Genomic DNA, 15,393 nt, shown 5'->3' with positions numbered 1-15,393 from the left:
GGATGTGAAAAATGATATTTTATTGAAAGTAGACATTTAAAACGGCAAACTGACAACTCAACTGTATGAAAAATGGGACGATTTCAGCTTCTCCATCGTCAACTTCCCATATTTATGAAGCAATATTCCATTATCACCTGCATATGATGTTTATACATCTCAACTGATTCGATACGCAAGAGCTTGTTCTGCTTATGGTCAGTTTTTAAATCGAGGCAAGCTACTGACAAACAAGTTGATGGTACAGGGGTTTCAACAGTTTCGATTGAACTCAGCATTTCGCAAATTCTATGGTCGTTATAACGATTTAGTTCGTCAATACAACCTATTATTGGGTCAAATGCTGTCTAACGTGTTTCATACCGATTGTTAGGCCGTTCTTGGCACACTGGTTTTGAATACGGATAACTCCGTTTACCTGATCAGGATATGGGGCTCACGGCGGGTGTGACCGGTCGACAGGGGATGCTTACTCCTCCTAGGCACCTGATCCCACCCCTGGTGTGTCCATGGGTCAATGTGTGCCCAACTATCTATTTTTTATTGCTTATAAGTGTTATGAGATTGTCTTATTGATCACTGTTAATTATTTTCATCTTTCATACATGTACATTACTTCTATAGCACCTGCTAATGCCTAACATCAGATTTAGATGTTTAGTATTATATTAATTATGACAGTGTCCATTCTACAATCCATTGTGCACCACCATCAAGATTGATGACTGTTCCTGTTTCCTATTTTCGCCTTTCATAGGAAGGATCGTTTCCGCTGGTTTAATTATATGCGATATAAAAAGGATCTTATCTGCTGGTTGTGTTTTTATTTCTTTATACTTTCACATCTGCTTCATATTTAGATATTATATTGAAGATAGATGTTTATGACACACTGACAACTCAACTTTATGACAAACAGGATGACGTCAGCTTCTCTATCGTCAACTTTTCATATCTATTTATGTAGCAATATTTCATTATCACCTATATATTGTTTATGTCAACTGATTCGATACACAAGAACTTGTTCTGCGTATGATCCTTTTTTGTAAATCAAAGCAGGCTACCGACGAACAAGTTGATGGTGCAGGGGTTCCAACAGTCTCGTTTTAAGTCAGCATTCTCTGGTAGTTACAACGATCTAGTTTGTTAATACAATCATTGCATCAAATGTTATCAGACGTGTTTCATACAAATTGTTGACTGTTCTTTACACACTGACTTTGACTATGGATAACTCCGTTTACCTTATCAAGATATATAGGACTCACTGGCGGGTGTGGTCAGTCAACAGGGGATGTTTACTCCTCCTAGGCACCCATAAACACCTCTGGGATATCCAGGGATCCGTGTTTAACCAACTCTTAATTTTGTATTCCTTATTGGATTGATCACTGTTCATTGTGTTCATCTTTTCACGGTACGTTTATTAACATGCAGGAGAGCGATCAAAATGAAGATGGCCCGGGCAGAGGAAACTGGTCGTCCAAGCTGGACTTCCTTTTGTCCTGTTTGGGGTACGCCGTGGGGCTGGGGAACGTCTGGTTTCCTTACCTGTGTTACAGAAACGGAGGGGTAAATGTCGCATTAGGATACTAAATATCACTGGGAGTGAATGCCACATTAAGATACTCAATGTCACTGAGAATTAAATGTCACATTAAGATACTAAATGTCACTGAGAATTAAATGTCACATTAAGATACTAAATGTCACTGAGAATTAAATGTCACATTGAGATACTAAATGTCACTGAGAATTAAATGTCACATTAAGATACTAAATGTCACTGAGAATTAAATGTCACATTAAGGTAGTACTCTACATCTTCATAATGGCTGACTTCCTTTAAAAACATGGATGACAAAATCGATATCAGCAATATTTGACTTTTCCTTTTCCATTTACATTCCTAGCCGAGTAGCTCAGTAGGTTAGAATACCGACTGCTGAACTGTAGGTCGCAGGTTCCGGTCCAGCAGGGGTTTTAAATTTTTTTCAGATTACCTTCTACTAAAACTGTATTTTTTGACAAAATAAAGTAAATTTGAAAATTTTCAAATTCAAAATATTTTTGTACATATCCTACACTTTTCATCTACATCAAATTTCTCTGGTGTAGCATACCTCCTTAAGATACTAAATGTCATTGAGAATTAAATGTCACATTGAGATACTAAATGTCGCTGTGAATTAAATGTCACATTAAGATATTAAATGTCACTGAGAATTAAATGTCACATTGAGATACTAAATGTCACTGAGAATTAAATGTCACATTAAGATACTAAATGTCACTGAGAATTAAATGTCACATTAAGATACTAAATGTCACTGAAAATTACATGTCACATCAAGATACTAAATGTCACCGAGAATTAAATGTCACATTAAGATACTAAATGTCACCGAGAATTAAATGTCACATTAAGATGCTAAATGTCACCGAGAATTACATGTCACATTAAGATACTCAATGTCACTGAGAATTAAATGTCACATTAGGATATTAAATGTCACTGAGAATTAAATGTCACATTAAGATACTAAATGTCACTGAGAATTACATGTCACATTAAGATACTAAATGTCACGAGAATTAAATGTCACATTAAGATACTAACTGTCACCGAGATATAAATGAAACATTAAGATACTAAATGTCACTGAGAATTAAATGTCACATTAAGATACTAACTGTCACCGAGAATTAAATGTCACATTAAGATAATAAATGTCACTGTGAAGTAAATATTAAGTGGAGGTACATACGTATCTATATAAACATACAAAACATACTCACTGTTCAAATAATACCGGAAATTGTCACGATAAACGTACGAGACAGACTCGCTGTTCAAATGATCCCGGGAAACGTCACAACAAACGTAAAAACTAAACAGACTCACAGCTGAAATGATACCGCGAGTTATCATGATAAACACACCTTACTAATCTGAACGCACACTTAGTCTGATTTCTTCCAGTGAATCTATTCATTTTTCACTTTTAGGTGCATTTTTTATTCCTTATGTCATAGCGTTGGCGTTCATGGGGTTTCCCATCTTCGTGCTTGAGTTGACCCTTGGTCAGTACATCAGTTCTGGTCCGCTAACCTGCTGGAAATTCTCTCCAATATTCACAGGTATACGTCCAACAAATACTGAATGCTGTCTTCTTAAGGGAAACAGCTGCGCAATGCAGCATGGAGGTTAAAAATTAACCCATTTTCAGTGTTAAGGCGGTTTTGAAAATCAGCACTTAATTTCTTCAGTGAAATCATATAAACCTACTCCCATCCACAGTGTTAAGAACAAACTTATTTCTTAGGATGACCGAAGTTTTTTTTTTTGCTAACAAATCTTAGATGTCTTTGTGAATTTCATTGAAATCAGCAAACAAGACCGTTTTGCATTTGATCACCTTCCGAAAATTCTATGGTCGTTATAACGATCTGGTTTGTCAATACAAGCTATGTTTGGGTTAAATGCTGCCTGACATGTTTCATACCGATTGTTAGGCCGTTCTTGACACACTGATTCTGACTACGGATTACTCCGTTTACCTGATAAGATACTGTATACTATATTATTTTTCCCTGTATTATTTTCGCCCTTCTACATTTGCTGACGGTTTCGCCCCGCTTTAAATTCACCCACACACAGCTGCGTTAAAACAGAGATAATGGAGAGAACGGTTTCACCCAGTGCAATTTGCCCATTGACAACAAAGGCTAAGCTAAGGGGCGAAAGTAAAACGAGGGTGAATATTTCCCTGTATACAGTATAGGGCTCACGGCGGGTGTGACCGGTCGACAGGGGATGCTTACTTCTCCTAGGCACCTGATCCCACACCTGGTATATCCAGGGGTCCGTGTTTGTCCCAACTCTTTATTTTGTCTTCCTTATAGTGGTGTTGAGATTGATCACTGTTTGTTATCTTCATCTTTTTATCTAAAAACCTTTTATAAGTAATCTAACACATCTCCCGAATGTAAGCTGCTCATAAAAATAACCTCCCTACGACTTTCAAACTCTTTAGGCCTTTAGCGCATTCAAATACTAGTATACTAGCGGAAATTATTTAATACATGAAAAAATAATGAAAAATAACAATGAAAAAATTATATATTTTTTGTAATACTGTTAACGAATGTATTCGTTACAACATTTCATAATCCATTAATGTTAACGTCGAATAACGTCAATTTCAGCACACACGAAAGACACTGGTATTCGAACTTGAATTAACAAAGTTAATAACGCTTGTGACCACCATTTGCATTCACGCATGCTTGACAACGGCGCCTCATTGATGCCACTAAAGTGAGGGATGTTGTTCCAAATGTTGGTTAAAGCCTGGCCTAAATCAGCCAATGTCACTGGCTGATTTGGTAAACGGCGTAGACGGTGTTCCATTTCATCCCAGATGTGCTTGATCGACGATAAATCGGGGGAAACAGCTGGCCAAGGCAAGACATTGACACTCTGTTGAACAAAAAAGCCCCTGACTACACGTGCAAGATGTGGCCTTGCGTTGTCTTGCTGCAGAGTGATGTGATTTTGCTGTCTCTGTATGAAGGGTATCACATGGCGCTGAATAATTTCGTCTCAATAGCGTACGCCGGTGAGATTTCCGTTGAAAATTTGTATAGGGGTTCTTCCACGTACTGTTATTCCACCCCACACCATAACGCTACCTCCACCGAATTGTCGACGTTGCACAACACAAGCGTCCTGGTACCGCTCCCCCAACGCGACGATACACTCTACAACGGCCGTCACTGCTATCCAAATGAAATCTGGATTCATCAGTGAACAGAATATTGGCCCAGTCCTGTATTCTGAATCGCAGATGTCGTCTGCACCACGCTAGTCTAGCGATTTGATGACGTTGAAACAGTATTGGGCGCACCGCTGGACGCCTTGGTCTGATGTTGTGTTCGCGCAAACGATTACGCACAGTTCTTGGACTGATTGGTCGAAGTCCAGGAATGCTACGAGCATTCAAACTTGCTGCCTGGAAACGATTTCTCAGGTGCGCAAGTCTAATGTGGTTGTCCTGTCGACGCGACGTCACACGAGGACGCCCAGAACGTGGTCGATCCCGAGTGTTACCAGATTGTTGGAAACGTCTCCCTAATGACTGGATGGTGTTCCCATGAACTCCAAAGTGTCTTGCTACGATATTTTGTGCCATTCCAGCTTGAAGCATCCTAACAGCACGATTACGTTGGTTTTCGCTGAGTCGTGGCATGACAGAAGGGTAAATTTTGTCAAAATTAAAGTGCTTTCCTTAACGAATAGTGTCCAAACAAACCTTTTACACTTCTTACTCCAAACAGTATTGGCCAGTAAAACTCGTGCGTACGAATACTTCGATAAACAATATCTGTTCACTAACCCTGAAAACGTCAGTGCATCTGAGTCGGGTACTATCCGATATTGTTAAAAATCATCACCTTTATCGATTGTTTAGATTTTATAAATATAAACAATAAGTATAGAAAAATTATACCAAATGTTATAATGCATAGTTTCTTTTTTCCGCTAGTATATTTATTCGGGATATAAACTGAAAGCAGGTTTCAATTTACTAAAAGTGCGACATTAGAAAATGGGATAAATGTTGATGAATGCTGTACATTGCAGGAATCGGTTTGGCAATGAATTTCGTGTCTGCGTTCATCGCCATATACTACAATATGATATTGGCCTGGGCGTTGTTCTATCTGTTCGACTCTTTCAGGAGTGCCCTACCGTGGCATTCCTGTGGAGACTGGAGTACAAATTGTGAGTGCTACGTGACAAAGAGTGCTAGTTAACGGATAAACAGGAACAAGTAGAAACCAGAAAACACCAGGAGTAACTGCTATGTTTTCTGTTAAAGGAATTGGTTCATGGTTTTTTTAAAATAAATATTGTTCGGTTGGTTTGTTTTTTTCTTTCTTTCATGTTTTTGTTTTGTTAAACATCAAAATTTAATTCCTTTTAAGTTGTCAACCAACATTTGGACCGTCTTAATGTAAGGATAAGAAAAATATTTTAGCCTTAAATCTGTTTTATATAAACGAAACTCGAGCCTTGTTTGTGTTTACAAACAAAGTAGTGAAATGCTAATGTTGTAATTTATAGCATCCTAAATTTGCATAGACACGCATTTTAACTTTTAAATGGCACATTTTACCTAAATAATATCTGAAATGTGATATGTATCATAATTGTGTCTTGTCAAAACTTTGTAAATAATAACATACCTTAACCTTTGTTTACAACTCTTTATAATGAGCTTCGGTCATAATGTACGAGTATAACCTATATTTTTGTGAAACCTTTTAAACACAATTTTGATCATTACATGTGAAAAACAAACTTTTTGGGGAAATTCGTGAATCACTCCCTTTACAAAAACTAAATGGATAGCTGTATACTACCGATCAATCGACTGCATTCAATTTTGTATTCCTTTCAAGTGTTCATTGTTTTTTGCAGTATGCTATTACAACGTGAAGATTTTGAATTCCACGACAGAATCTTGCGGATGACTTTGTGACACTATCTAGTTATAACAGGTTCCATAATGACTGCGTCAGGTGACACTCTGCTCAGTTATTTTACAAATTCGCAAGTGAAGCTACTGATGTTTGTGAAATTTAATGACCCTATGGGTTATTGATTTTAATAACCGTTGCATTGATTACTGATTTTAAATAAATAAAAGATCTGAGCTAAAACTTAACTACAGAGACCAGAAAAGTTATATAATTATCATCTTCAGAACCTATATACTGCCCTCTTTCCCAGGGATACCCTAATTGTGACTCTTGGAAATTGCTTGTTCAGTGAGTTTGCCGGCTTTGTCATTTTCTCTTACATTAAACACCTCTCAGACTTTATGGGGGTGCCTGTGGATGAGGTCGCTAAAGATGGACCGTCCTTGACCTTCGTTATATATCTCTTCGCTGTCACACAGCTTCCGGTGGCGCCTCTCTGGTCCATCCTGTTCTTCCTTATGCTGATCACGCTTGGTGTAGACAGCGAGGTTAATTTTATTCAAATTTCTTCCTCAAGAAATAACTTTGATTTTAGTACATGCAATAGTATATTAACATGTAAACACCTCCTTCAGATTGTCTTGGTTGAGACAGTCACAACCTCTTTGTTGGATAAATTTCCCAGACTGCGGAATCACAAACTGTTGACGGTCGCTGGAGTATGCGCGGTGATGTTCCTTCTGGGTCTAACGTAAACTACAAATGTAATTATTCAGTATCACTTTATATTGATTCTCTTGTACGAATTGATGATGACTTTAACTATGACGTGCACTGTTTACCATTTCTATATCCCCGTTCCTGATGTAGGGAGGTGTTTACATGCTGGAGATCATGAACATATACTCAGAAGGCTGGAGCGTGCTGTTTATTGCGATATTTGAGTGCATATCCGTGGAGTGGATTTATGGTAACCGTGTCTTTACATATTCTCAAATTTGCATTGCTATGTTAAACTTGTTCTCGTATATCGCTATGTTAACCTTATCCTCGTATATCGCTATGTTAACCTTGTCCTCGTATATCGCTATGTTAACCTTGTTCTCGTATATCACTATGTTACACTGTAACCTTATCCTCGTATATCGCTATGTTAAACTTGTTCTCGTATATCGCTATGTTACACTGTAACCTTATCCTCGTATATCACTATGTTAACCTTATCCTCGTATATCGCTATGTTAACCTTGTCCTCGTATATCGCTATGTTAACCTTGTTCTCGTATATCGCTATGTTACACTGTAACCTTGTTTTCGTATATCGCTATGTTAAACTTGTTCTCGTATATCGCTATGTTAACCTTGTTCTCGTATATCGCTATGTTAACCTTGTCCTCGTATATCGCTATGTTAAACTTGTTCTCGTATATCGCTATGTTAACCTTGTTCTCGTATATCGCTATGTTAACCTTGTCCTCGTATATCGCTATGTTAACCTTGTTCTCGTATATCACTATGTTAACCTTATCCTCGTATATCGCTATGTTAAACTTGTTCTCGTATATCGCTATGTTAACCTTGTTCTCGTATATCGCTATGTTAACCTTGTTCTCGTATATCGCTATGTTAACCTTGTTCTCGTATATCGCTATGTTAACCTTGTTCTCGTATATCGCTATGTTACACTGTAACCTTATCCTCGTATATCACTATGTTAACCTTATCCTCGTATATCGCTATGTTAACCTTGTCCTCGTATATCGCTATGTTAACCTTGTTCTCGTATATCGCTATGTTAACCTTGTTCTCGTATATCGCTATGTTAACCTTGTTCTCGTATATCGCTATGTTAACCTTGTCCTCGTATATCGCTATGTTAACCTTGTTCTCGTATATCGCTATGTTACACTGTAACCTTGTTTTCGTATATCGCTATGTTAAACTTGTTCTCGTATATCGCTATGTTAACCTTGTTCTCGTATATCGCTATGTTAACCTTGTTCTCGTATATCGCTATGTTAACCTTGTTCTCGTATATCGCTATGTTAACCTTGTTTTCGTTTATCGCTATGTTAACCTTGTCCTCGTATATCGCTATGTTAACCTTGTTCTCGTATATCGCTATGTTACACTGTAACCTTATCCTCGTATATCACTATGTTAACCTTATCCTCGTATATCGCTATGTTAACTTTGTTCTCGTATATCGCTATGTTACACTGTAACCTTATCCTCGTATATCACTATGTTAACCTTATCCTCGTATATCACTATGTTAACCTTGTTCTCGTATATCGCTATGTTAACCTTATCCTCGTATATCGCTATGTTAACCTTGTTCTCGTATATCGCTATGTTAACCTTGTTCTCGTATATCACTATGTTAACCTTGTTCTCGTATATCACTATGTTAACCTTATCCTCGTATATCACTATGTTAACCTTATCCTCGTATATCGCTATGTTAACCTTGTTTTCGTATATCGCTATGTTAAACTTGTTCTCGTATATCACTATGTTAACCTTGTTCTCGTATATCACTATGTTAACCTTATCCTCGTATATCACTATGTTAACCTTATCCTCGTATATCGCTATGTTCACCTTATCCTCGTATATCGCTATGTTAACCTTATCCTCGTATATCACTATGTTAACCTTATCCTCGTATATCGCTATGTTAACCTTGTTCTCGTATATCACTATGTTAACCTTGTTCTCGTATATCGCTATGTTACACTGTAACCTTGTTCTCGTATATCACTATGTTAACCTTGTTCTCGTATATCACTATGTTAACCTTATCCTCGTATATCGCTATGTTAACCTTGTTCTCGTATATCGCTATGTTAACCTTGTTCTCGTATATCGCTATGTTAACCTTGTTCTCGTTGTTCTCGTATATCGCTATGTTAACCTTGTTCTCGTATATCGCTATGTTAACCTTGTTCTCGTATATCGCTATGTTAACCTTGTCCTCGTATATCGCTATGTTAACCTTGTTCTCGTATATCGCTATGTTACACTGTAACCTTGTTCTCGTATATCGCTATGTTAACCTTGTTCTCGTATATCGCTATGTTAACCTTGTCCTCGTATATCGCTATGTTAACCTTGTTCTCGTATATCGCTATGTTAACCTTGTTCTCGTATATCGCTATGTTACACTGTAACCTTATCCTCGTATATCACTATGTTAACCTTATCCTCGTATATCGCTATGTTAACCTTGTCCTCGTATATCGCTATGTTAACCTTGTTCTCGTATATCGCTATGTTACACTGTAACCTTGTTTTCGTATATCGCTATGTTAAACTTGTTCTCGTATATCGCTATGTTAACCTTGTTCTCGTATATCGCTATGTTAACCTTGTCCTCGTATATCGCTATGTTAAACTTGTTCTCGTATATCGCTATGTTAACCTTGTTCTCGTATATCGCTATGTTAACCTTGTCCTCGTATATCGCTATGTTAACCTTGTCCTCGTATATCGCTATGTTACACTGTAACCTTATCCTCGTATATCACTATGTTAACCTTATCCTCGTATATCGCTATGTTAACCTTGTTCTCGTATATCGCTATGTTACACTGTAACCTTATCCTCGTATATCACTATGTTAACCTTATCCTCGTATATCACTATGTTAACCTTGTTCTCGTATATCGCTATGTTAACCTTATCCTCGTATATCGCTATGTTAACCTTATCCTCGTATATCACTATGTTAACCTTGTTCTCGTATATCGCTATGTTAACCTTGTTCTCGTATATCACTATGTTACACTGTAACCTTATCCTCGTATATCGCTATGTTAAACTTGTTTTCGTATATCGCTATGTTAAACTTGTTCTCGTATATCGCTATGTTAACCTTATCCTCGTATTTGCTATGTTAACCTTGTTCTCGTATAGCACTATGTTAACCTTGTTCTCGTATATCACTATGTTAACCTTGTTCTCGTATATCGCTATGTTAACCTTGTTCTCGTATATCGCTATGTTAACCTTATCCTCGTATATCGCTATGTTAACCTTGTTCTCGTATATCGCTATGTTAACCTTGTTCTCGTATATCACTATGTTACACTGTAACCTTATCCTCGTATATCGCTATGTTAAACTTGTTCTCGTATATCGCTATGTTAACCTTGTTCTCGTATATCGCTATGTTAAACTTGTTCTCGTATATCGCTATGTTAAACTTGTTCTCGTATATCGCTATGTTAACCTTGTTCTCGTATATCACTATGTTAACCTTGTTCTCGTATATCACTATGTTAATCTTATCCTCGTATATCACTATGTTAACCTTATCCTCGTATATCGCTATGTTAACCTTGTTCTCGTATATCGCTATGTTAACCTTGTTCTCGTATATCACTATGTTAACCTTGTTCTCGTATATCACTATGTTAACCTTATCCTCGTATATCACTATGTTAACCTTATCCTCGTATATCGCTATATTAAGCTTGTTCTCGTATATCACTATGTTAACCTTGTTCTCGTGTATCGCTATGTTCACCTTATCCTCGTATATCGCTATGTTAACCTTGTTCTCGTATATCGCTATGTTAACCTTGTTCTCGTATATCGCTATGTTAAACTTGTTCTCGTATATCGCTATGTTAAACTTGTTCTCGTATATCGCTATGTTAACCTTGTTTTCGTATATCGCTATGTTAAACTTGTTCTCGTATATCGCTATGTTAACCTTGTTCTCGTATATCGCTATGTTAACCTTGTTCTCGTATATCACTATGTTAACCTTATCCTCGTATATCGCTATGTTAACCTTGTTCTCGTATATCGCTATGTTAACCTTGTTCTCGTATATCGCTATGTTAACCTTGTTCTCGTATATCGCTATGTTAAGCTTGTTCCGGTAGTTCAATTATGAACTTTGAGGCATGCGTTTCAGTTTTATACGGGATTTACGTTTGCTTCACTTATTGTCATAAATGAGTTCTCGAAGTGAAAAGACATGTATGAGAAAAAGATATTTGAATAATTAAATCTTGATGCACAAATGCATTAATATTTTTCTAGTCAAATCTTCTCTTGAAAAATGAATTTATGCTATGCATCCATTCTGTAAATTTTCATTTTCAAAGAAAAAAATCAAATTTTCCTTCAAACTTTTATTTTTAGAATGGCTGCAGAGGTTTTCTCTCTCTCTCTCTCTCTCTCTCTCTCTCTCTCTCTCTCTCTCTCTCTCTCTCTCTCTCTCTCTCTCTCTCTCTCTATTTTGAAGCATGGTCTTTTTCAGGTATATTCCGATTTCTGGACGATCTGCAACTAATGACTGGAAATAGTTTCTGTGGCTGTGTCCCGTTCATCGTGTTAAAGTATGGGCGGTTGATCTGTTGGTGCTTCTTCACCATTGTGTGCTGTACGTCACTATCACCTTACCGTAATCGTATATATGTCTGTAGTTGTTTGATTGTTTGTTTTACGTCACGTCGAGAATTTCCCACTCATATTGGGACGTCACCAGCTGTAGGTGAATTACCACAAATTCAAACCTGTAGGGTCGTAGCAGTGAGTGCTCTCTAACGCGTCAACTCCTGTCGCAACACGGGACCTCCGTTTTTAAAGTCATACCCGAAAGATTCATGATTCTCACTTTTAAATGCCGATCGTTTGGCGAAGTAGCAATCACTACCTATATTTACGTGAAAGGGTGAAGATAATGAAAATTGATCAACCTCATAACTCCTATAAGCAATACAAAATAGAGAGTTAGGCAAACACGGATCCCTGGATATACCAGAGGTGGAATCAGGTGACTAGAAGGAGTAAGCATCCCCTGTCGACCGGACACACCCGCCGTGAGCCCTTTATCTTGATCAGGTAAACGGAATAATCCGTAGTCAAAATCAGTGTGCAAAGAACGGCCTAACAATCGGTATGAAACACGTCAGACAGCATTTGACCCAATGATAGGTTGTATTGGCAAACTAGATCGTTATAATGACCATAGAATTTGCGAAATGCTGACTTTAAACGAGACTGTTAATACCCCTGAACCATCAACTTGTTTATAAGTACCCTGCATCGATTCAGAAACTGATCATACACAGAACAAGTTCTTGCGTATCGAATCAGTTGAGAGGCATAAACACCATATACAGGTGATACTGGAATATTGCTACATAGATATGGGACCCCTGTACCATCAACTTGTTTGTCAGTAGCTGACTATACCCAGAACAAGCTCTTGCATATCGGATCAGTTGAGATATATATATACCATATGCAGGTGATAATGGAATATTGCTACATAAATATGGGAAGTTGGCGATGGAGAAGCTGAAATCATCCCGTTTGTCATAAAGTTGAGTTGTTAGTTTGCCGTTAACATCTATGTTCAATAAAATATCTAAGTCGAAGCAGATGTGGAAGATTCTGTTGTTGTAAGCATATCATGGTACATGCATGGATCTGTAGTACATCATTGTATAGATCTGTAGTATATTACGTAAAGATAAATGTATGTAGCATCTCATCGTAAATATCTGTATTTGCAGATAATTATGATATTTTCTTGGGTGGACTACACTGGACTGGCGAATAGAACTCACTATAACGTGTTCGCTGACCTGATTGGTTGGGGGATGACACTGACCACAGTTCTGTCCATCATAGTCACCGCGATATACGTGGTCAGTCAAGAGACCGGAAGTCTCACACAAGTTTGTGTTGCCCGTGCAATGTAACAGGTATATCTAGCTATAAAAATAATTATGCCTGGGTCCATTTTATATGATATAATGCAATTATTTTATCATTGTTGAATACAATATTGTGTGGTAAATTCAACATTGTTTAACATTATGTCATTTTCAACATTCTTAAATACATGTACATTTTTATTTCATCATTTCACCATTGTTTAAAACAAAGTAATGCGGTTATTTCACCATGTTCAGCATATTATACGGTATTTTGCTTTACAATTGTTTAACACAATATTTTGACATTACTATACAATTCTTTAACACAATATTTTGACATTACTTTACCATTATTTAACATACCATTATACGATGATTTCAACATTGTTTAATACAATATTGTGCTATGGCTTTGATCTGGTATATAGTTAAAATGTTGATACTTTGATGTACAATGTATTTCATATACCTCTACTTTGAGCTAATATATAATACGAAATACCGGTAAGTTGATATTCTACATAGTACAAATATCGATTGATCGATAGATAGAGATGGATAGATAAAAATGGATAGATACATATAGATGGATGGATTAGAGAGAGAAAGAGAGAGAGAGAGCTGATTTGGCGATTTTCATTTTGATATGTCATAGACCTTCTGCATGTAAATTTCATAAAAGACATTTATACACCAATGCTACTGAATGCCTCGGTTGTAATACAATTGTATCTTGTGTATTTGACATAAAGATTACTGAAGAACGGTTACTTTATAGAGGTTGAGGGCAGGGATTACCCCCACAATGGACTGGGGACCCGCGCTGGTCAAACATCGCACAGAAGCTGAGAAGCATACCAAGAAGTACAGAAACACATTTGTCAAAGAATTATGGTTCCCCAACGAGTCCAAAATGGAGATGGTAAACCGCTGTTTACTCTTTATCCGTCTGAATTTCAGCTTGAAGTTTTTTCGAAATTTTCTGATTACTAAGCTTTTATCATATTTCGTTGAACTTTAAATTAGATGACCTTAAAAACGGATGACCCGTGTCACATTAGGTGTGTCACGCTAAAGAACCCTCACTGCTCAATGGCCATAAGCGCCGAGCATAGGCCTAAATTTGAAGCCCTTCACCGGTCTTGGTGACGTCTCCATATGAGTGAAAATTCTCGAGCGAGACGTTAAGCAAGATACAATCAATCAATCTAAATTTCTGTGTTTTTGCTAAACATTTTAAGATTTTCATTGTTTTGATTAAAAACTACTTTGCGTTGTTTTCATTACAAACTACTTTCCACTGCTTTATTGAACACTAATTTTACGTTGTTTTCGTTGAGCACTATTTTTTCGTTGTTTTCGTTGAGCACTATTTTTTCGTTGTGGCCGGGCTGTGCCAGACTACAATCTCGACCAACAAAACATAAATTTTGCTTTATGGAGTAGCTTTAGTCAAAATTACGCATCAAAACTGTTTTTAAAATCACAAAATGGATGCCTTTTAAAAAAATCATGAAGCACTATAGTGCCATTTTCTCTCTCTCTCTCTCTCTCTCTCTCTCTCTCTCTCTCTCTCTCTTAACATTTAAAAGTGTGAACTTTTGATTCAGACCACAGGAGAGCCTGGGATGAAGAATGGAAGCTATATCGCATATGATGAGTCTGATGATAACATATGAATACACGAGGGCGAGTACTGTCTATAGTTAGACATTGTACACCTATTTAAAACTTGTTATTCAAATACGAAGATTTCACTTCCGGTATTAAGAGGATAATTAAGTGTAATTTTAATGAAAACACGTATGAACAAATAAAAGTCTAACTAGTTTTGTAAATCTAGCATTGAAGATAATGATGCGTTAAGCTGTATATACTGTTTGTTTAGATTACGTGTACTTTCAGATTAATTAAATTATAGGAATTGGTGATCACGTGTCTTCTCTTGATCAGGACTGGATCATACGAACACCGTACTTTAAGGACTGCAAACCCTTGGATAAACTTAGAAACATGGTATATGCAGCCATCAGCTGTACTCTATATCGTCACCCTTTTTAATAAGTATCGACATGTTATTATTCAATATTTACATTTCCAATCTTTTTGCTTTTGACGTATCTACAATTGTAATGATAGCCATTTCCTCATGAATGTGAACACTGTGTGTATGAATCTTGATGAATATAGTGCGTTTATTTTAATGACCGAGAACTTT

The 15,393-nt window shown here is 37.0% G+C and overlaps 1 pseudogene; it reads left to right on the top strand.

Annotated features, from left to right (window-relative positions):
• The first annotated feature begins 1,434 nt into the window (after window positions 1–1,434).
• Window positions 1,435–15,089, top strand: LOC125651359 (sodium- and chloride-dependent glycine transporter 2-like; annotated as a pseudogene).
• Window positions 15,090–15,393: the final 304 nt, after the last annotated feature.

The sequence above is a fragment of the Ostrea edulis genome, chromosome 5 (assembly GCF_947568905.1).
Source record: "Ostrea edulis chromosome 5, xbOstEdul1.1, whole genome shotgun sequence".
NCBI classification, from domain to species: domain Eukaryota; kingdom Metazoa; phylum Mollusca; class Bivalvia; order Ostreida; family Ostreidae; genus Ostrea; species Ostrea edulis.
Note: the sequence above shows the minus strand (reverse complement) of the source record. Positions and strands in the feature narration are given on the sequence as shown.